The sequence below is a fragment of the Neolamprologus multifasciatus genome, chromosome 14 (genome assembly GCF_963576455.1).
Source record: "Neolamprologus multifasciatus chromosome 14, fNeoMul1.2, whole genome shotgun sequence".
Taxonomy (NCBI): domain Eukaryota; kingdom Metazoa; phylum Chordata; class Actinopteri; order Cichliformes; family Cichlidae; genus Neolamprologus; species Neolamprologus multifasciatus.
The window spans coordinates 28,065,337-28,089,619 of record NC_140452.1 but is presented as its reverse complement, the minus strand read 5'-3'; the positions used below and the strand labels follow the sequence as shown (position 1 = coordinate 28,089,619).

At 37.7% G+C, this 24,283-nt stretch overlaps 1 long non-coding RNA gene across 4 annotated transcripts in view; it reads left to right on the top strand.

Annotated features, from left to right (window-relative positions):
• LOC146504239 (uncharacterized) overlaps positions 1 to 10,872 on the top strand; it is a 30,171-nt gene extending 19,299 nt beyond the window's left edge. For 2 of the 4 annotated variants that reach the window (XR_014868610.1, XR_014868611.1), the window contains one exon: positions 7,173 to 10,872. This is a non-coding gene — a long non-coding RNA (uncharacterized LOC146504239). The remainder of the gene's footprint in view (positions 1 to 7,172) is intronic. The other 2 variants (XR_014868613.1, XR_014868612.1) reach the window with 2 other exon arrangements.
• The last annotated feature ends 13,411 nt before the right edge of the window (positions 10,873 to 24,283 follow it).

Below are 24,283 nucleotides of genomic sequence, written 5' to 3'. Positions count from 1 at the left end.
TATCCAATCCATTTATGAAACTGTCATACTGCAACCAAACACCACACAGACATGTTATCTTTTTTACCCTGCAGACAGTGCTACTGCCAGATTACTCAATTCATCAGTTACTTTTTCATCGGTTACTCCCCCAGTTACTTGTGTGTGTGTGTGTGTGTGTAGAAGGTACTTAGGCATAGATATGTGATTGGGTGAGTGAGACTTGTAGAAAGCACTTTTGTAGAAAGCCTCAACTGAGGCCATATACTTGCAGGCCATTTCCGTACTTTCCCGTTTACAGGATGTTGCTTATTCGATGAAGATAATCTGAAGAGCAGCTTGTGTGCATACTCCAGCACCATCTGACAGTAAATCAATCACTTACATTAATTCAACAGAATTAATGTAAGTTAATGGTTTACACTAATGCATTTTTGTTTGAAAACGCATCTTTTTCTCTGTGTGGCCTTCCATACACACTGAGACGGCGTTTTCGTTCAAGGAAAACGTAGCATTTTGAAAACACTCGAAAACACATACATTTGAAAATGCTTTGAAAACGATGACACATTTTAGTCATGTGATGCAGTCAAGTGACCAATTAAACTAAGATAGCAGAGGGCAATATACAGCAGTTGTTTTGTATGCTCCCAATTTTGATATAAAAGCCACTTCACAAGCGCATGGGACAACACAGAAGAGCCACCTCCACGGGACAAGACTCAGCAGTCCATCTGCATCTAAAGGACAAAGGTCACTCTTTCGAGGATGCCAACATTCACATTTTGGACAGAGAGGACAGATGGTTTAAAAGAGGAGTGAAAGAAGCCATTTACGTCCACTGTGAGCGACCATCTTTGAACAGAGGCGGTGGTTTACGACACTGTCTGCCATCTATAAGCCAGTTTTGAGATCCCTTCCCAGACACCTTAATGCCCACTCACATCCTGGGCCATCTGACCTCAGGAATTCGCATGATAAGGTGGGGCCAGGTTTCACAATGAACTCACCCGAAACTCTGGCTGATTGGGACCCACACTCAGTTCCACACCTTGGCTCAGGCGTTTAGAGGATCATCAGGGGGTCCTTTTGTCCCTCTGTGGGGGGACACTCCCACTAGGTTTAAATCTGGGACTCTCCACCATTTGACCTTAGAACTGAAGAAGCTTCTCGGATGAGAGGTGAAACGTCTTCAAGCAACTTAAAAGAAGTCCAGATGCTTTTCTTTGCAAGCTCCTTTGACTACGATGACCTGGATGACTGAGAACCTTCACAGACATTTAAGACTGGCCCTTTACCCATTTGCCTTGAAAAAACTTACCAGGGTCAAACTGCCTACGAAAACATATCTCCAGGGTTAATGCAGTCTTTCAAAGCACAATAAAGTGGTGATGCATAGAAAGGTGTAGTATAAAGCTCACACAGATCTTCTTCGAAGTCCTTGTTAAACTATATTAGGAGATGTTAAGATGTTATGTTAAGAGACCCTTTGCATTTTGCAGCCTAAGCACTGAGTATTATACACTGTATTAATTCTTAATCAGAAGTATAGATATTTTGCTACTGTACTTAAGGACAATTTTTTTTTCTTTTTTTTTGGGGGGGGGGGGGGTAGATTATTTGAATACATTGTGCCTTCTGGATATCAAAACAGTTCAAACATGGAGGAAACAGTGACACATAAATAATAATGCTGTTGATGTATCCACCACTGGTGCTCATTGCACATAAAAGTGTAAACAAGTCAGAAACATCACTTATGTATCATTTTTTCAGTATACTGTGGTGCAAATGTTCACGTTGTCCTCATGGTGTAGGAAGCACTAAGAGGAACAAGCATAAAGTGAGATTTTCTTTATGTGAGAAGCAGCGAGAAATGTTGGTATCAATCTGCTGTATAATAAGAGAGGAAGTAAATGCTGCAACTGATAAAACTACAACCCCAGTTTAATTCTATGAAGGAGGATTTGAGTGAATGCAACAAGAAACTTATAAGTAGAACAAACTTTCTCAAACATGAAGGATCGCGAACATACGTTGGAGAAATCAAAACAGTTACTCATGAAAGAGAATAAAGAGTTGAGAGAAAAGGCTGAAAGTTTGAAAAGCCACAGCAGCAAATTCAATTCATGTGTGTTTAGACTACCAATAGATATTGAAAAAGAACAAGCCAACGACTTCATGGTGTCTCTCTTTAATGAGTTGTTTAGGGACAAAAACGTAGCATTTTAGTGGAATTTGCCCACAGAATTGGATCAGAAAACAAAATTTGGATATAGAGTAATGATGGTGAGGATCCAGAGATGTGCAGTTAAAAAAGCTATCTTGAAAATTGCTAAAGAAAATATGATGGTCAGAAGTTTTATCTGAAATACACCCTGAAAATCCGTTGGCAAAGTTTGAAGTGTTATATTATTTATGCAGGTGGTGGAAAAGCATGCACCAATAAGAAAATGTACTGGTTTGACAGGGAAGGAGCATATGGTAGAAAATTAACAGCCAGCAAATCTGGTTATGAATCAGATTGGCAGGTATATATTAAATTAAGGATTTTTTTTACTGGGTTAAATAGAAAGAAAAATAAATTATTTTATGAAAATAAGATTAAAGATGCAAAATATGATTAAAAGAATATGTAATATATTAAAGGATTTAATTGTCAAAAACATAAAAGATATGCCTTTCTATAGAGACAGGAGGTCAGCTTTTATCTAAGCCAAATAATATTGCAAATCATTTCAATGAATATTTTCTAATTAAGTTAAATAATCTAAAAAAAAATTAATATGCCTAGAACAGACACACAGGTATTATATCTAATTAAAAAGAAAATCCTAAAAGGAAAGAGAAACTTTAACCTAGTGAGTAAGTACAACAGACAATATGTTAAAAAGATGTAAAACAAACCTCTGTGTATTGACTGGATTGATATGACACTGCTTAAAGTACTGCTAATCCGACTCGTCTGGCCGTCATAAATGTATGATAAGTTTTACTGAAAGAATGCCAAGCATGGAAAATTGCAGTAAGAAGTATTTTTTCCCTCTGCGAGAAAATAGTAAATGACATTTTTGTGGGTCTAATAGTCATCCAATAAGGATTACTGAAAGAATTATGAGAAGATAAATGTTTTTTCAGTGTGAATATTTAATTAGTGAATATCAGGATGCTTATAGAAAAGGGTATTCTTTAGCTACTGCCTTAACTCAAATGAGTAATGATTGGTTAAGGTGTACAGAAGAGAAGAAAACAGTTGGAGCGGTAGTGCTGGCTTTTACAGCTGCTTTTGATATAATCAATCATGAAATACTATTGAAGAAATTAGAATGTTATGGATTTGTTACGGTGCTGTCCTTAATGGGCAGCACGGTGGTTAGCATATGGTGGTTAGCACTGTTGCTTCACAGCAAGAAGATCCTGAGTTCTATTCCACCATCAGGCCGTGGTCTTTCTGTGTGGAGTTTGCATGTACTCCATGTGTTTGCGTGGGTTCTCTCCAGGACTCCAGTTTCCTCCCACAGTCCAAAGCCATGGAGCCATGGTTAGGTTAATTGGTAACTCTAAATTGTCCATAGGTGCGAATGGTTGTCTCTCCCTATGTGTATGGAAACATGGACCATATTCAGACATTAGTGTTGTCGATTGTGGAGTACCCCAAGAAAGTTATCTTGGACCACTCTTTTGTACTATTTTTTTCAAATGATGTCAAGAGATGTATTCTAAGACACTTCTTCAGCTGAGAAGTCGCACGAAACTGAGGAGTCTGATACTCGCACTGAGAGACTGCCCTGGTCTTTATTTTATACATCAGTGGGTGTTTGTTCCTTACATTGGAATGTGGAGGTGTATATGTATGTGTGTGTGCGTGTGTGTGTGTGTGTGTGTGTCCCCATAAACGACTTCCCTTAACCTGCTGGTCTGGAAAATCCAACAGTTCATCTATATGTAAAAAAGGCACTTAGACTAAAACTGACATAGCTACGTTAATCCTACCGTAAAACAATAAGACAAGGTACGACCTTTCCCATGCTCCTAGGATGTGGGGGTGAATGCCAGAACACCCTGGAATGTACACAAAGTTGTTACAGACCTCCTAGGGTGAGACATTCTTTCAATATGCCAACAACTATATACTTCTAAACACAAATGATTACATGCAGTATTCTACCATATGCAAACTTATATTATTAAAAGATTATACTGACTACTAAGTACAATTTTCTATTGACATTCCCTCCTGTTGTCAGTATAACTTTTAGTGAGATATCAGTATGTAACATCTTGTTGTACATTTTCTGTCACATCGTCATTAATCACACAAAGTCTTCATGTTCCAACAGGTCGGAGTCATTATCATCATTCGTCACGGCTATGTATGCAGCAACAGTGGAAAATATTATGCGGTTATCCAATTTCTCATTAATCACATTCAATGGTAAACTGCATCCTACAGGTGAACAAATGAATTGTCAATGATCAAAGTAAAAAATTAACATTTTGAAGATCACTCCAGCTTGGTGGTGCTCCTCCGCAAGACATGTAAATCGCATGTCTCTCTGCAGAGTGGTTTAAGTTCTGCAGGGTGTCATAAATGTCTCTTCCAGTTGTTTCCATAACTGTCCATAGGACCAGAGTCCAAATGTATGTAGAATAGAAATTCAAACATACCAGTTGAGTTTGTTGTTTGTCAACATGGGTCTCAGTTATCTTGAAAGCTGCAGGCCTCGTCAGCACTCGAGTTTTATGGCCTCTGTCCTGTGGGGGACATTTGACTCCTCCATTGTCCATCCTCTGCAGGAAAACCCTCTGTGGAAAGGGTGCTGGATCCAGTTATCTTACTGCTGTTATGATCCCAGCAGTCTTCAGTGTGCCATGCACACGCATGTTCTGCTTGTGTGTGTGATTTTGTATGTTTCTTTTTGCAGTGTTTCAGACTCCTTCACAATTTTCCCACTTAAGCAGTCAGTTTTGTTTTTCCCAGGTTTGCTAACTCAAATTTTGATTTCCCACATTAAACAACAGCATTCTCACTTACTCTCACTCTGTTGTCCTCTCCCACTTCAACAGTCCAATAGCCAGCAGTTCTCTTTCAGCTTTGTCCTGTGTTCCACTGTCTCTTCTTGCCATTTTCTCCCAAGGTGGCAAATGTCAAACTCCAACAGTCTCCTCAGTTCTCTTTATCACATGCACAGTGAATTTGCAGCTTGTTGGAAACACAGTGCCATTCATCCAATCAGTCAGGATGATGGGTTTGCTCTTCTTCTCTGATGCTGTTTGTCCACACTGCTGCTGCTTGCTGGGTCTCTTTGCTCAGGACTTTGCTGCTGTCTCTTTATCTGCCATGTTATTGCTCTTTGGAGCTGCATTTCTTGTCTTCAGGGAGGAGTGAGAGCTCGCTTGTGAGGTTGAGGGACACATGGCGCTGTAAATACGTTAGCCAGAAACTTGGCCTGAATGTTTCCAATGATGTTAAACTATAACTTTCTTCCGACCGCTGCATGTGGAAAATTGATTCAGGTCTGCTTTTCATCTGAAAGTGACAATCTAAGACATGTTCATTATTATTATCACTGCTTAACCAGTACACAGAAGACTCTCTCTGTCTTTCATGAACTCTCCTTTCTTAAAGGCAGAAAATGAGATTGTAGCTGTTCTTGGCACAAAACCTTTTCCCTATGATTATTTTTCATCTACAATGTAGATTTTTTTCTCTTTTTTTTTACTCTTAGTTTTTTTTTGCATGGTGACCTGCAGAATCACCGCTCTCACAATTGGAGGCTTAAAAGTTACGTTTACACAGCGCACACACACACTGCGACGTCAGGCACATTCACACTCACTTTTTCATCTGTATAAATAAATCATATGGCCAATGGCATGTGCCATGGTGATCCATAAGTATGATCACAAGTTTATTTAATTATTTTTCAACCCAACAAAACAAATAAACAGAAACATAATGCTGATGCTATGAACACTCCACACACATGAGTCAAGATACAGGAAAACTGCTCATGGAAACGCTGCACACTCCAGTTATCATAGTTATCATAGTTTTGTTTCCCTCTCTTTTATGAGTTCTCAGCCAGATCTCGATCTGATAATGTGTAGCTTGCTCATCAGCTCAGAAGAGACCGCAACGCAACCTCACAGTGGTTTCATATTCAATTCACCTTCTCCATCATGTAGTTTTCAGCTGTTTCATACAGGGTTCAGCATATTAGTTGTTTTCATAGGTGTGCTCTATATCTCAACCATGGCTCATAATAAGACGACAGTCTTTCAAACAGGTCAAGTGCCTCTATGCACAAATGTAAAGAGTTGCAACGCCAGGAAGAAGGAAGAATAGCTGCTGCATTGCTGCAGTAATTGGGGATCTTAATAAACATAAACAGTTACATTAACACTAGCTTTATGCTGTCTAGTTTTGGGAAATCGGCCATGATAGGCAGATGTTACTGAGCTGTTATGGCTAAATAAACAAACAAGTCTACTGGACCTCACAACAGAAATGATTATGATTTATTCTGAGTGATTGTTTTCCCCATGCTGCACTACCTCAGCCAGTCTTAGGATTTCACCACGTCTCAAATTCAACAAGTTGGCCTCATGGTGTAAGTTAGCATTACTGGTTGAAGCCCTGACTGCTGTATATTGTTCCGTTTGGATGTGCAGTCACATTTACAATGCAGGAAAAATCAAATAAAACTAGTATTGTTTCTTATTTATTTATTTTTTCATGCTTGCGTTGAAGCTGAAGAAATACATTAGAATTTATGTTGAATTAAAGTTTGTATTCCCTTGTATTAATATTTTATTATTATATTAATATAGCACAAGGTTCAGTTAGCTTTGCACAAAATAGCTGGAAGGAATGCCCCCCAAATAACCATTTTTATTTTTAAACAAAAAGTACATTTTGGAACATATATTTTTTCACTTTTTCTTGTGTAAGGAAGTTGAATCAGTACTTCAGGTTTTACGAGAATACACGTACACGAGTATCTGAACATATACTTGAGAGAAGAATGAAAAATGTTGCATACAATATTGATTGGTAGCAAACATTTGTTTGCAGAGCTACACAAAATAAAGAGCCTTTGAAACTAAAGCTATTAAAGCAAGCAAACAGAATTGTAAAAGAAATTATTGGGGTTTTTTTTTTCTATGTCTCTCTCTCTTTCTGTCTGCAGTGAGAAGAGATGCTGCTATAAAGAGAGGCCTTTTGTTGCTAGGCAGCAGCGATATTGTACAAGAGTGCATCCCCACTGTCCTGGCTGTTGCTGGTGTTATGTACATCAAAGGTAGGGATCTGTGGAGGTACTAGACTAAACAGTCTCAGATGTTGTTAAAGTATGCAGAGTAAATATTTTTAGGTCTAAAAAATGAAATTCATCCACTTTTTTATACAGCACTGCCATACATAATACAAGTTAACAAGCACTATGATCGATGCATGTTAATGTTCTGGCACAAAAGCAGGCAAGTAAAGTATATTGTACACTTATAATGAATTTGTTTTTGACAAAAGCTATACTTGCAGCTGCACTGTGCACACTTTCCCAAGAACAAAACTGCATCTACCATAGTTTTTTCTTATTAGTACCACACTACCATATGGCTGGCACACACACACACACACACACACACACACACACACACACACACACACACACACACACACACACACACACACACACACACACACCTTTACTCTCACTTTCACCTTTGAAACCAGTTAAAAATTGCTAAACAGGTAAGGTAGCTGTGAGTTCAAAAGTTATTTCTTTCCCTTGTGACAAAAGAACACACTGGAACTTTTCACCCTTGCAGGCAAACTGACAATCAGAATCTGGAAAAAGAAAAACATAACCCATAGATATTTAGCCTTGGGTGTTTATTTGTCAATAATAAATGTATTTCTTGAGCTGCTCCAGTGAAATTCTTCCCTAGATATGTGTAAATAACATTACAGAGGCATAAACTCCAATTTTTAATTCTCCTACCAGTGATTTTGCACATGGGTAGCTCACTAATGGATAACTGGGATCAATGTAGTGTTAACGTTTTCAAATTACCCTATAATGCAATGCAATGTATCAACCTGCTCAAAAAGAGAGAGAAAGAGAGAAGACACCTACATGTACATTTATTATTAGTTTTGAACCACACAATTCTGGATGGATGAGAAAACCCAGCCTGCGTTTCATCTCCACTAAAAGACTGACCTTTCTTTAGGTAACCCAACACCTGATCCCCAGGACACAGTAAGTATACAATGTAAATTAAACCATGATACAATCTATGTGTTTTAGTTTGTGTCACATTTATTTGCAAAGGTGAAAATTTGTAGAGTGACGAGACATTTTTCCCACTGAAAACACTACGTCCAGATGAACAGAATCAATGTTTTGGAACATAACTGGTAAATCTCTTTTAAACCATTCACTTTAAAACTATAATAAACAGATACAATCTAACCCCAAACACTCAAGCTATTTTACCTTAAATGCTATTTTTAATAAACTCAGTGCATACTACAGAGACACTGGGATTTTATCAGTCTACTTATTCCCACTGAATTGACAGAGCCTTCCTGTCTGCAGCCTAAAAAGATGGGGGAGACAGAGAAAAAAGGACCAGGGTTATTAATTGAAATACAGTTAGTTGTGTAAAACAATAGGGATAAAAATACATTTTTGTATTAATTAAACATTTTATTTTTATTAGAATTATTTTTGTGTCTTAAATGTTGCAAAAACCCCCACATTTTTATCAGACTTATTTTAATTATCTCCAATTATCTGATCAAAATAAAATTGCCTTTGGTAAAAAATAAGTATGGCTCTTCCAGATCTTTGCATTGCATGTATTTGAGTATACACAAATGCAGTGAACATCTCAACCGTATCCATCTATTTTCAGCTGGATCCAGAAGAGGGCGCTGTGACTCCACGGTTCACACAGCAACGATCGGGACTAAAACTATTGCCGTATTATTATTGTTTTTTCCCCTAAGCAAACCTACACGTACACATTTTCTTGAGGTTATTAATCTCCAGTAGCAGCATTAAAGCTATATTTAAAAATAGGGGAAAACAGACACTTTTTACTGAGGGTATAAAGTTGTAGTCATCCTAAAGACATGTTTGTTAGATTAAATGGTGATTCTAAATTGGCCGTAGCTGTGGGTGTGAGCATGTGATGTTATCTGCCCTTCTGTGTCAGCCCTGGGAGCTACTGGTAACCTGTCCAGGGTGTACCCCATCCTTCACACTGAAACAGTTGAGATAACCTTCAGTCTCCCTGTGACCCCAAGTTAGAAAAGCAGATAAGAAAATGGATGAATGGATACTTTTCATTTGACTTCACGAAAGGTTGGGCTTGAAGGTAAACGCAACTAGATTCACATACTAACAGTAGATTATCTTTGCACAAATAGACCTGTGCTTCAGTGACACAGGGAAAAGTGGCTTCATTCCTTTTACCATGGTAATGAGGTTAATTAATTAATTATCACAAGATTTTTTTTTTAATTCAATTACAATTTTTGTTTTATTTTTAAGGAACAAAGAACAAAGCATGGACCTTGAAACAAAGCAAAGGTAACAACTGTAGCAACTTTAATACACTGATGGTCATGCAGGTAAGCTCAGAAGTCCGCAGGTGTGCCACTGGGATAGAAACTCCACAGAGTTTGACTGAATGTCTGATTGACAGCTGTGTTCCCCCAACTTCTTTTCTTATCTTGTCTTCTACACACGTCCATTTTGTCCCTCGCTTCTGACACCCCCAGACTCTTTGATCACGCTGCATGTTTGTACTGCACTGCAGAGAACGACTGAAGACTATAGCCAGAGTAGGAGAGAAAGAGATGGAAAGGGGAGGATAGAGAGAAAACATTCCATCTCTTTGTTTTTCTCTCTGTGGCCTTGTGGGAGTGAGACTCTTTGAGGGGAATTTGAGAGCTTAACACTGGTGTGTGATTGAATTTGCTTGTGTGTGTGTGCGCACACAGGAACCCAGGGGACCGCCGTAGACTCTCTCTTGCTGACTTCTAAAAGTCCTCCAGTGGCCTGAGACACGACGCTGTACCACATCCTCAACTAACCAAACAGATGTGAGGACAAAAACACAAAGAAGAAATCAAGAGGAACAAAAAGAGGGCAGCTGGGAAGAAAAAAAAATGAAATGTACCAGGAAGAATTCATTAGGGTTAGATGTGGAATACGAGTGAGACTCGGTGCAAGAGACGGAAATAAAGACAATTGACAACAGAGGTACAGGGGATAAGATAGAGGTACGAAGCTGATAAAAGTAAAAGACGTTCAGAGGGATAACAAGGAGACGTGTCATTCATCTGTCAAGGTGACAAAAAGTACAGCTGCCAGTTTCCTTCACTGAACATGTCTTTGCAGATTTATTGACTTGTTGTCTTCAAGAGTTCAAATTGCGGTTAACTGCTGAGTTTGAAGTGGCTTTGGCTAACACTGTGGACGCCTTTTAAGTGAAGTAAAACATCACAATAAATTCTTATGATAGTGTCATTGGGATCAGTTTTTGGCACTTACTGGCTTGCAGTTGGAGAAAGGGGATCCTGTCCTTCATAAAGGTAAAGTGGTGAATTTTCATGCCATCATGATCAGAGATGGGCAGTGACGCGTTACTGTAATCCGATTACTTTTTTCAAGTAACGAGTAAAGTTAGGGATTACTATTACAAAAACGGTAATTAGATTACCATTACTTTCCCATAGGAACGCTGCGTTACTGCATTACTAAACCGTGATTTTTTTGCGAGAATGTCTCATGACAGTGACGTAAGCGAGTGCGACGTTCGTGACAACAGCTGTGTGCAGATCAACAATGGATCATATATCGAGTGCGGGAGAGAGTATGAGCGTGCAGCGTTTAAAACGTGGAAGTACTGACCTTATTTTGAGTTTGATTCCATAAAAAGTGACAAAAACATTAGTGTCCGCTGTGCGTGGGAAGAAAACTTCTTTTTACAGCGAAACAAACCCCTAAACTTCCAAGCAAGCGCCAAGTGCGTTACGACGTAATGGGAAATTCACAGAGAAACTCGCGGATTCTTCAACTGACCGCTGCGTCAATTTTCTGCTGCGTTTTACTTGCATCTATTTGAAAGACTGAGTGTAAACACAAAAAAATATTTGATTTTATGTGCTGGAATGTGCAGAAAATAGGTTTAAATGTTAAACAAATTTCTTCCAGTCAGAGAATGTTGCATACAATTACATTTTTTAAAAGATTAAAACTAATAAAACAAGTTTTAAAAAGAGACTTTTCCATTTGATTACACTTTGTATGATGGCTGAAAGATCTATTGCTTTATCACCTATTCAGGTTGTAAATCGTATTTAAAAAGTAACTAAGTAACTAAGCAATTAATTACTTTTGAAAATAAGTAATCAGTAAAGTAACGGCATTACTTTTTGGGGAAGTAATCAGTAATTAGTTACTGATTACTTTTTTCAAGTAACTTGACCAACACTGATCATGATTACTGTGATGTCCTTATTCTATCCTCAGTGACTAAGTAGATAAATCATAGAAACTAGTAACATTTGGGTCATTTGATTATTTTCTCCAGAATACTGTAGGGCAGGGGTAGGCAAATCCAGGCCTTGAGTGCCGGTGTCCTGCAGGTTTTAGATATCACCCTGGGTTAACACACCTGAATCAAATGATTAGTTCATTACCAGGCCTCTGGAGAACTTCAAGAAATGCTGAGGAGTCATTTATCCCTTTAAATCAGCTGTGATGGATCATGGACACATCTAAAACCTCCAGGACACTGGCACTCGAGGCCTGGAGTTGCCTACCCCTGCTGTAGGGTCTTTACCTGAATGTTCATTTAAATCAGGGGTCCCCAATCCCAGTCCACGAGGGCCGGTGTCCCTGCAGGTTTTAGATCTCACCCTGGGTCAACACACCTGAATCACATGATTAGTTCATTACCAGGCCTCTGGAGAACTTCAAGACATGTTGAGGAGGTCATTTAGCCATTTAAATCAGCTGTGATGGATCAAGGACACATCTAAAACCTGCAGGAACACCGGCCCTCGTAGACTGGGATTGGGGACCCCTGATTTAAATGAACTTGAATTGAAATGAATTGAGTTTACTGAGACTCCAGTAATTATTACATTTACTCACATAGTTAACAATTCAGAAAGTTATGTCCAATATGCTGGTGGTCCTCGCCACTGCTGAATGCAAACACTTTCAAACCTTGACATTTTAGTGATGCCCTTCTCATATTTATAATGATCTCTCCTACTTCCAGTATGTTTACCTGGACACTATGACTGAAATTGTCACAAGATAATCAATGTATCTCAATTAGCTTCTGATACAAATCTTGGAACCCTCCTAATTCAATCCAGCAGTTGTGCTGTAATACACCTAAAGAGGTTTTGTAAATGCTAGGACTACGTCCAGTCATTTACTGTAAATATCTAGGCAAGTGTGGGATTTAGTGCCCAAAATTACATTTTAGTTGTAGCGCTATAATAGTTCCAGAACCAATTTAAAAATGCTGTTTCATCCAACTAAATGGAGGTGAATTTTTTTTAAACTTTAAATCTTTTTCAATTTTAAACCATTCTTTAATTTTAGTTCTTAAATTATAGTCATTAGATACTTAAATTGCATGGAGTTGAAAGCAGATCATTAAAACTGAACCTTCAAAAGGTAAGAATAGCAGTTGTAATACTGTTTTCACATTGGCATTTTTAAAGAAAGTTAGGCTTTTATTTGAATTCCTTAAATTTCACATTACAATAAGTTAACACTCCTCTAAACAAGGGCAATGGCTTGGGGGAGTATAAGGTTGCACAGCAGGTCTGACGGACTGCAGGGGGTAAATACAGGATAAAATCAAAGGTTTAGACTCACACCTGCAATCTAATTGAGTTATTTAACACGTTCATGTGGTCATCTACTTCAAAAGAAACAATTGTAAATTATTTCACATGTTTTTTGTAGATGGCTAAAACAATGACTGTTTTCAAGCCTTCATGTTGCTTTGTACTTCAAAGATTGTAGTTTATTAAAAGGGGATAGCAAAATTTCACAGTTTGTCAGGGGGTCAGAAACAGATGCATTATAATTTGTTGGTGTCACCTAGAGGCGAAAACCATGTCACTTTGAAGTTTGACTAAAGCATACAAGTTATCTATCTATACATAGCACAATCATCACTACTGCACATATTGACTTTGAATTTAAGCATTAACATAAAAATAAATTTTCAGGGAAAAAAATCCTACTGAAGTTAATAACGTAAAAAAAACCTTTAAAAAAATCAAATGTTGACTTGGTGTGTGACAGCTCATATGGCTGACTGAGTTGTAAAAAATAAGTGAGTTTACTGTGGAAGAACTTGACTGGCCTACAATAGTAACCTGAACACCTTGGGGATGAATTAAAGCGTTGACTTTCTAAATATATGTATATGTATATATACACACATATATATATACAGATAGATAGATAGATAGATAGATAAAGAGACAGAGAGGTAGATATATAGATATATAGATATGGTGTTCACAATGTGAATGTGCACACAGGCTTTATCTTGTGTGCAGAGGAAAGTACTTTAACTGTTATACATATTTCATTTGATAAATGAGAGACTATTAAGCTTTCTTTTATTTATGGTGGTGGGATGGCATGGTTGCACACAACATTTTCCTCTAGGAGATGAGGGGAGCAACAACAGTAAGAGCTAGGAAAAGAAAAAAAGATGAGAATTTTGTAACAATAATAATGATAGGCTTTTATTACAAATGACCAAGCATAAAGAGACTGCAATGCAACTGTAACAGCAAACAAAGATATCCTGAAAGGGAAGAGGTTAAATAAATAAATAAAAAAAAAAGTTCTGCTGTCATCAAACCCAAACTGCTCACTAGCAGCACCACTGGTCTGAAGCACGGAAACTCAAAGCACACCACCACAGTTCTCCACTCTCAGGGCTTGTTCACACACAAACCGACCAAGTAGGCTTTATACTGTTTGTTTGCTGATTGCAGAGTGGGGCCAGGTGCACACTGGCTCCTCATGGAAAACACAGAACACACCCACACAACATGCAGGCCTGGTAGGGCTGTAGCACTCCCTCCCATAAGTACAAACTCAAGTTTGTTAATGTGGGTCCTGCAGTTGAAAAAAAAAAAGATAACAAAAACAAAGGGTTTAATGACTGAACTATCACAGTTGCAGCCAAGGGTACACTCTAAAATTCTCTCACCATACACCGTAGCTCCAGTTCACTGACCAGGCTCTGTAACCTATGAGTGTCAAGTAAGTGATCCATGTGAGTCCTGTCAGCTCTAGGAGCAGATGTCTGTGACACCAAGGAACATTAGCAGGCCTAGCTAAACCACTTGTTACACTTGTCCCCATTGGCTTCATTATACTGGCACGCTGTTGTGCATGGTGATTGTGGCTGCAGAGTGTAGGCTATGTCATGGAATGATGCAATATTAGGTGACAGCACTGGGCTGGCACATCCAGCATGGATTTTGTCAGCCTGCAAGAGTGCTGACCATCAGGCTGACACCCATGACTGACTGACAACCTTTAAAGCTGGTTTATAGCAAACGGCTGCCACTTGTGTTTTATTTATTTATTTATTTATTTATTTATTTATTAAACCTGCCATGCCTGGCAGCGTTAGTGAGCAGAATCATGATCTGAATGAACTGTTGTGCCAAACACATTTGCTTTGCCAAGAGGAACTCTATAAACTCTCTATAAGCTTCTCTTGTTAGTCCTTTCTTTTCTTTTCTTTATGTATTGATTTTATTCTTCACATTAGTATACGTGCAGTTTAACAACACCAGAGTTGACAGGTGGGGAGGGGCAGATTAGCAAAAAAGAAAATAGAGAGCAGAGAGATAAGGAAAAGAAGTGAAAAGGGAGGGAAAAAGAAAAGAAAGTGGAGGACATAGGAGAAAAGATAGAAATAAAGGACAAAGCACAAAGCCAGTAAGTGTAGCATGTGTAACAGAACACATTCAGAAAATAAACAGCACCTGAACAGTTTCCTCAGTGGATTGGTATTCATCAGCTTACAGAATGCACTTTGTCATGTATGTGAATCAATAAGGCCAGTGTCTTTATAAAGACTGGTTTCAGGAACAGCTGAGTCAAGCCAACATACAGCTTTACAGTGTGTACAGTTTCTATGAGTTTGTAAACCAGCCTATTCCTGTTCTTAAAGAAAGCCAAGACAGCCACACAGAGTTCCCGTGCTTATGCTGGCCGATAAAACCTCATCAGAACCAAATCTGTGAAGACAATTATCATACAGAAAAAAATGTCTGTACAACTCAAGCAGGTATGGAAATAAAGTTCAGCCCACGTCTTTCACAATGTGACACACATACTAAATAAGCATGAAGATGACAGAAACAGAATCTGAACTTTCATGCAAAACCTCAGTAGCTCCTTGTATATTTTCTGTTTCCAAGCTCAATGTCACTTCTTGTCACCTCATACATATGTCCTACTTTAACTAATTACAACTCTTCTCTTCTCTTCTCTTCTCTTGTAGAAGCAAGAGGTAGAACCTTTAAACAAATATAAAGTTCATCCTTTTGGAGTTCAGTTCTTTTAAATGTCGACCCAAAGCACAGGGGTCTAAACCAGGACTCCCTTTCTTTGTTGGGAGCTGTACAATCTGACACTATGTACACTTAAACAGTGAAAAAGCAAGCTTAATCGTATTAGTCCCGGGATTCTAGTAATCCCAATTTACTGTATTGTAAAACATCAAGGTAATCTAATAGCTCTTTAAAGCATACAAGAAAGATTACACAATAAGAACTCCAACATCCAGATAATGAGGACTACCCAAACACACACACACACACAAAACACAGTGGAGCCATTATCTTGTTCAAACACAACAATAATGTGCACATGTACAATATGTATGTAGTATGCACCACAGAGCAAAGATAGAGTCACATACAAATAGAAACAGAAAATACCCAAAGTCTTTTGGGGAGATATTTTCAAATGAACCAAACACTCTTCGAACAAACTGAATCTATCAAAAGGGTCTCAGTAGGAGTTGGCCAGCGCTCGTCTCTTCATCTCTTTCTTTGCCTGCATCGTCCTTCTTAGCTCTTCTCCAGGGATTTTTTTCAACCAAATTCAAAGTGAAAGGATTTTAGAGGCTAACATTCACAGCTTTGTTTGGAGATTAGTCAAGTAGAATAAAGACGAGGAGTGTGTGTATGTGTGTGTGAGCAAATGCGTACTGTGGCCCTTTGTTGACAGCTGATGCATAGTCAATGTGATAATGACAAGCAGAGATGCAATTTGTTTCCCAGGGAGCTGCGTCATTGAGCTGTTGTGGGGGGTTAAAAGGTCCAAAGCAAAGCAGCACAAGGAAACTGTACCATCAGGATGTTATATTTATAGCCAATCACACTGACATCAACAGGGATTATATTATTTATCGGCATCAACAAAAGTGACATTATTTATCTGACTTTGTAAATCAGTCTTTCCCTTTACTCATCCACTTTAAGCCGTTTGTCGTTTATACTGTTATTCACTGTTGTAATATGCCTGGACTTTGCCAAACATCTGTTGTTTAAGTATCAGTTTTTCACTGGCAGTAGGCTCTGAAAGAAGGCTCTGAAAGTAAATTGCTTTTTTGTCATAGATGGCAGCTAAATTCAGCTTGGATTCACAGCAGGTATGTTGGAACAACATACCTGCATGTGCTGATGAGAAAAAGACATTGAAGAAAACAAGTGTCCTTTCCAGCAGCATGCACAACATCTCTTTCATGTTGGAAACATTAATGGCTTCCTAAAGCAATGGCTACATGCGGTGCTTCAAAACTACCAGAAGGCAATGGTGTGACAAAACCTTATGTAATTGGCTATAACTGTGGTTCTTAACTTGGTAGCCACAAGCTAATGGAATATGAAAATTTTCATCTTCAAAAAGTGTTTGTACTATTAAAGAGGTAAAAACTGCTAGGTTTATGGCAATGCTATCATTATAAAACCCAGTCTGTGGTTGCTGTATAAAATCCAAATAAAAACACAATGCTAATTGCAAGATTTGCTAATCTCATAAACCCATATTTTAAGGACAAAACAACACAGAAAATACTTCAAACGCCTTAAATTTACTATTTTCTGAAAGAATATGATCCCATTTTAATTTAGAAGGGAGCAACACATTTCAGCAATGTCTGATGGAGCAACAAAGGCTGGATAGGTAAGTGGCACTAAAAAGAAAGAACTGGAGGTTCTTTGGTGTAAAATTGCAAACACTGAATATTTCATCTGTTGTGGTAACACAAATCACAATTTGAAATTCTTTTTGAAAACATGGACACAAAATTCTCTGGACTAAAGAGCAAAGGAACCATTCAACTTGATATCACCACACAGTTATAAAAAATGAGTCTCTGATGGTGTGAGGGTACATTGGGGATTTTGAACACCAACACATCTTTTTGCCATCAAATTCTTAAAATGGTACATTTTGTACGTTTAAACACTTTTTAAACGTAATTTTCTAAGTTCTATCATGATTAAAACATGGATTTATGAGATTTTTAAACTCACTGCATTCTGTTGTTATTTTACACAGTGTTGCAACTTTTTTGGAAATTGAGTTCTGACTGTGTAGTATACTTGGAAAATGAGGGAGACTCATATCACATTATGTAAGCAAATTGTTCTGTGCATTTAGCTTTCCAAAACGTACTGAGCGCTCTCACAACTTGAACAGTTAGAACAATGTACGCTTTTTGCAGCATGTTCTCTCCCTGATGTAATGTCATTTACAAACGCTTAATGACATATTTCTAAGCTCAAAAACCGAGTCACTGGGTTCCAGTTGTCTTGTTCTGTGAAACATATTTAAGCTGACTTCTAAGCCTACTCATGATTCCACTGGTGTTTGACAGTAAAATGTAAGTTTTAACTTGTTTCTTTTCAAAAAGCAAAACAAGACAGAAGCTTGTAAAACAAGGTTCTACTTCATGCTGCTTGTTTATGAATTTTCCTAGGTAGAGTGTAAATACAGAGTTTTTCAACCTATGCAACTAGGCTTGTATGCAGTCCTCCAAAAACCCAACACATGGACAATGATATGTTTAGGTTGAATTTAAAAAGTTTGATTAAAAGTGGGCCAGAACATGGCATTGACTACAATAGCCAGTATAAAAATACACGTACATTTTGACATAGAAAGTTGGGTCTGGCTGTGAAACTGTATGCTCACTGGCTAAAGGCTTGTGAGAAAAGTTCATTAGCCAACAAATGTGGATTTTCACACTACAGATATTCCTCCATTTAAACAAAAAAACATGACCAAGGATTTACCGAATACTTTTTTTTTTTCAGTATGATCCAAGATTAGTAACTGAGCCCAAAAACTTAGCAGGTAGTTAAAAGGAGCTTAAAATATGTTTTCCCATAGACTTTTATAGAAAGTCATTTTGCAGCTACAGCTATCGCCATCTGGTGGCTTTCAGATAGAATGCAGATTTTTTTGGTAGTTCTGCTGGAGCTTCATTGGTTTTTTTTTGACTCAGAAGCTACATCCACTCTGCGTGCTTTTTATGACAACAAATGGGGATCCCAAATAACTGAAATTCAGCACATCATATATTCCCTCTCTACTTTTACGTTTAGGCTTTAAACTTTCCTTTTTTAGTAAAGCTTATAGTTAGGGCTGGGTCAGGCTGAATCCTCCCGTAGTTACACTGCAAATGGTTTGGCCTGCTGTGGGCTTTACATAAGGCACTGAGCGTTTCTCGTTTTCTCACGTATTTTCACTCACCATGTATTTATACACCACTCTGACTTTACTCATGAGTTATTATTAATCTCTGACTCTCTTCCACAGCGTGTCGTTTGTCCTGTTTCCCACCCTCACCCCCAACCAGTCGCAACAGATGGCCACCCCTCCCTGAACCTGGTTCTCCCAGAGGTTTCTTCCTGTTAAAAGGGAGTTTTTCTTTTTTCTTTTTCTCTGTATTATTGAAAGGTCTTTACCTTACAGCTTAAAGCACCTTGAGGCAACTGTTGTTGTGATTTGGTGCCATATAAATATAATTAAACTGAACTGAATTGAATCATTACTGTACATATGTACTGCATGTTTGTGTGGGTCTTTGGAACATTTAAGCTTCTGCTTTTCTCTGATGATTTTAAAAGTTTAATAATAGTTTATATGGAAAAAATGATAGCAAAACACATCACATCTGTTCACCTGAAGCCGTGGGACCAATATAAAAATTAATTTAGCATTATTTTAAGGCGAACAGATTGTGTTTTCCACCCCCAATTCAATGGGATTGATAAAGTATATAGAGCAGAATTTCAATTTTGTGACCAAATGTCCACACTGTAGGAAATTCTTGGCTAGGGGGGAATAAGGAGTCTTTTCAACTGAATCAGTTGCTTTGTTTTACAAACCTGCACTAAGCCTTTTTCTATTTTTGATTATTATTTGTTATGCACATGTTACCTATCCTGTCACATTGTTCACAAAACCTTAATCGAGGTTATATTTGTAAATTTTACTACAAAGCAATAAAAGTAACAGTTGTTGTTATCTGGTTGAGCCTACCAGCAAGGTTATAAATAATGAGATGAACAATTTCTGAAAAATAGATATGAATTCAAACAGTAGTATTAGAGTACTTTTGATTTAATGACAGCCTGACTAACAAACACAGCTCATGTTAACATTTTCTCATATAGATAAGTCTTGTAATAATCTGTCTTTTGCACTTCCTATGTCCTATGTCTGTTAACCAGTTTTAATGCTGAAATGTTGAGGCAGCCCTGTTTAGCCATATATGTATGGTGTGTGTGTGTGTGTGTGTGTGTGTGTGTGTTTGTGTGTGTGTTTTCATTTTTAATAAAGGCTTTGAGGCTTCTCATTATGGAGAAATGTTCTTGTGCATTGGTTACACATATGATATCATAGTAGCAGGCAACGTTGATTTAGCCATATTTTCAAGTTGTGCCAAAGAGCCACAATGTGTTTATCCTTGTAATTACAGAGCTGTACTTGTTGATAATATTGTAATCATGATTTAAAAGAATAATAATAATAAGAAAAAAACAACTTCCCTCTGGTCTATGCCAGGGACCCCTGCCGTTTAGTGATCTCTGGAAATGACTGTGCTGCCTATTCATTGCTCTAGTTCTTTTTTCCTTACCAATTTAGCTGCAGCAGTGTGTCTCACCAGATCTTTGGCTGAAGATCTGATAAACAGATCTGCTCTACCATGTTTGTGTTCTCGCATTTCTATAACAGCATTGCTAATGTGGTCCAGGGTGGATGGCAAGTGGGAAAGGACATGCTGAAACACTCATGGGAACAGTGCTGGACAAGTGTGCTCCACTTAGTGTTCTGCCAGAACAACTCTGACAGCATGTCAATGCTAGTGAGGCGATGGGTGCCAATATTCTACCCCATATTAAGATTTTACACTAGAGCAGATGCCATATGATCTTCTCTGCCACTGCCACATGTCTCCTTCCCCTTCAGTTTCTCCTCAAAGGGATCCAGGAAAATGGGAGGTGTGTGTGTGGGGAATAAACAGACTACTTTCCAGCTTTGTGTTGCTAATGCGTTTCAGTGTTCAAAAGTCAACACTGCTAAAAAAAAAAAAAAAAAGTAGAAGCTAACTTAACAGCATAAATACATACATAACAATAAACATCACCATTCTTCTGTTCCCTCACAGTAAGTGCACAGTTTTTACATGTATCTAGTTTTCTGGCACCACATTTTTTCAATATATCATATATATTTTTCAATATATAATATATCATATCTGTGTTTGTGTGTGTTTGTGTGTGAGAGCGAGATAATCAGGTTCTTTTTTCAGACAGTTGCAGAAACACCTTGGCAACAGTCCCGAGCTTCAAGTTTCAGCTGAAGCAAACTGCTTAAATTCTCAACTATAAACAAACTAAAAAAAAATACACAATGTAGGTTAGCTAACAGACATATATGAGAGGCAGTATATATGGAAAAGGTCACAAACTATTGGTAGCTGTTCTACCTGCTCTCTCAGGCTTCTTCTGACTGCTGTTAGCGTTCTCGCTTTTATCATGTGATTCTTTCGTCATCTGTTGTTCTTGTTTTCTTTTCAGGATGAAGATGTCTAAAAATTCCACTTTTGACAGTGTCAAAAGTGACACGCATTTTGACAGGCTGAAAGTACCTTTTTTTTTATGGTATTCTCTGCCAGATAATCTGGGCTTACTGGGACACTAAAATAGAAGAGACCCTAGTTATGTTAATACATCTTGTTGCTCATCAGGCAATTTGAAATGTCTCCAGTTTCATATTTGTGTTATTCTGAAGAGGGTCGTGCTTCATTCTTAGAGTGTCAATAATAACTTAAATGTGTGAAAATGGTCTTTGGCTCTCTTGGCCGTCCTTTGCATCAGAGGTTTTGGTTTCTACTCAGGGTAAAGATTTATCATAACCCATTTCTCTTATAGTAATTAATCTATCGGCTTCACATTCTCTCTCAGTCTCACTATTTTGCCTTTTTTATTCTTTGTTCATTTTCTTTTATTCTTTACTTCACATCTTTCTGTCTCTTTCATTCCCTTGTACACTAGCTGGTGTTTATTTTTTTAAACTTTTCTTTTCTTTTTTTTAAAAACTATGTCTACAAGCCTGTCAGATTGAGTTGAGATCATCATTTGTTGGGTAGATTTCTTGTTATTATATTTTTGCTCCTTCTTACTGGTGCTTATATTTATCCAACATTATCCCCATCTGAACCAAACTGACTTGTTCTAGATTCCATTTTGTATGACAAGATTTTTCCTGGCACCTCATAATGAAGAGAGGGGGGACTTTGTTTACTCAATTTACCAACTTATCCATCAGACTCAGTTTGGATTAGTCTTTATTTTTGGCACAGATTTACTTTTCCTATCAATCTCTCTCTTGCTCCCTCAGTCTCATACTCGTGTACATCACTCAATCCTGCTGTCTTTGTGTGTGTATATCCCTGTCTTTGCCTCAGTGTTTAGTGTTGATGGTTAATGAAGAATGTTGATAAAAAAAAAAACCTCTACATCTAGAATACAAATGTCAGTGAGTTAAACAAGGGTCTGTTTTGCTTCTCCTCTGCTTCAAGGCTCTTTTTATTTATGATATTCAGTGTTATTTCTGGGTTTTTTTTCAACTGAGATTAAAGCAGCTAAACAGCAAGTTGGCCTGCTGTCATCCGCTTGTATCATGTGAAGAACCCATTTATCAGGAATCTACAAATAAATGCTTTAATGACCAATGCCTCTCGTTTGTCAATCATGTTCACTGATAAGATATGTTTAAGCCGTGCAGATTCAAATTCTACACGTTTTTGACATGAGTGGAAAGACTGTAGAACATAATCAATGTCTTTCTGCATAAAAATGCAGAAAGACATGCAAACACGGTTAATTTCCATGATTTTGTTACTTTGATGCATGCTGAGAGACTTTCCCACATGCTTCCCATTGAGATGCTGAGGAATCTTAAGAATCTTAGGTTTATTGTGTGTCCTGTTTTTCACATTTATTTCATTTTGTCTACAAGCTGCATCAAAGAGGAGTTTTGGAAAATAGTTGGTGAACATATCTGACATTCTGTAGGTGCATAAACAGATTGAAGTATAGCAGATCAGAGTTAAATAAGGAAAGATCCTTAGAAAGAACTGAGCATGATGTGAAGTAAAGAATAGACTAGCAGCAAACCACCTGGGAAAGCAGACAAATGAGTGACTACAAACATTCTTTATTGAACTCATGTACAAGCTTCATATTTTATTGCTCAGTCCAAGATTAAAATAATTCCACCAAATAAATAAATATATAAGTAAATAAAACAGTGTGATGCTGTGTAAGTCTTTCCTTTCAGAAACTGCAAACTGAGGGTCAGCCCACTTCCTGGCTATGCTGTCTCTCGTTGACAAATCAGTAAGTAACTGACTCTTAAACAGTATCGTTACATTAACTGTGCATCCAGTGGGTATCACCATGTATATATTTATGACTGTTTATTTCTGTTGTTTCCCCCTCTGCCTGGGCAAGCCCAGTCTGTAAACCTTACCAAAGATTCTGTCTGATCAAAATCTATAAATTATGAATACACAAACAACCATGTGTAGCTGTGTGCGTGTTTAGACATCTTTGTGAGGACAGAAAATTGGCACGCTACTATACTTGTGGGGACCAACACTCACTTATGCTAGCCTAGGGAAAGCATCATGTCAATTGGATTTCCTCACTAAGACATGAAAACGCGTGTGTGTGTGTGTGTCTGTGTGTGTGTGTGTGTGAGAGAGAGTGTGTGAGTGTGTGTGTGAGTGAGAGAGAGTGTGAGAGAGAGGGTGTAAGAAGAAAAAATTACAGTGAAAAGAATAGTCTGATCAAGTCTGATCATATTTAATTAGTTCTGATAATGAGAACAAACAACTGTTTGATAGTAGAAGAGGAAGCCCTGCAGATATTCTCAGCTGAGTGCTTGAGAGTGATACAGAAGGCAACTGTGTTATGCACTTTCTTTGCTCTGAGCATTTGGTAAATTAACAAATGTTAGATGTATTTTCAAGTCATTTGTTGTTTGCATTTAAACTCACACAGTGACCGGACGCCTCATTTATTAACCATTCATATTAACCATACATACAGTTTTGAGAGAATGCCTGTGCTAATTTCTATGCATAGAGCCTGTTTCATGACATTAAATTTAAAACTATTTTACCAGCTTAAAAAAAAACAAACCAAATAAAGGACAGCACAAAACAGCCAAAAATAAATGAATAAATAAATAAATTCTGAACATCTTAGATGTCTCTAAAAATATCCACCTATCACACATTTTCTTTACATCAGTTGTCAAAGACACATTCAGTAATAAATTTTTAAGCTTACAGGTTACAGGTCACTTTGCTTTGCTTTCTTATTCAAGTGGGTTATAGCATTATACTATTATATTTTGGTTACATTATTTTGTAATACTTATTTTTAGTAATTTGTGCTTCTAAATCAGTATTGAATAAGTATAATTTTCTACTGCCTGGCCATGGCCAAGTGAGGCCTTTTATCTCAATATTCCATTTTAAACTCGACATATAAAAGACCCGGAGTTGATTCTGAATGTTAACCATGCATTTGGTTGCTATTCACTGGAATTCTCAATATGAGGTACAAAGATATGTTGATGCAAATGAGAGATGCCATTATTAGGCTGAAAGCCCCAAATAAACTAAC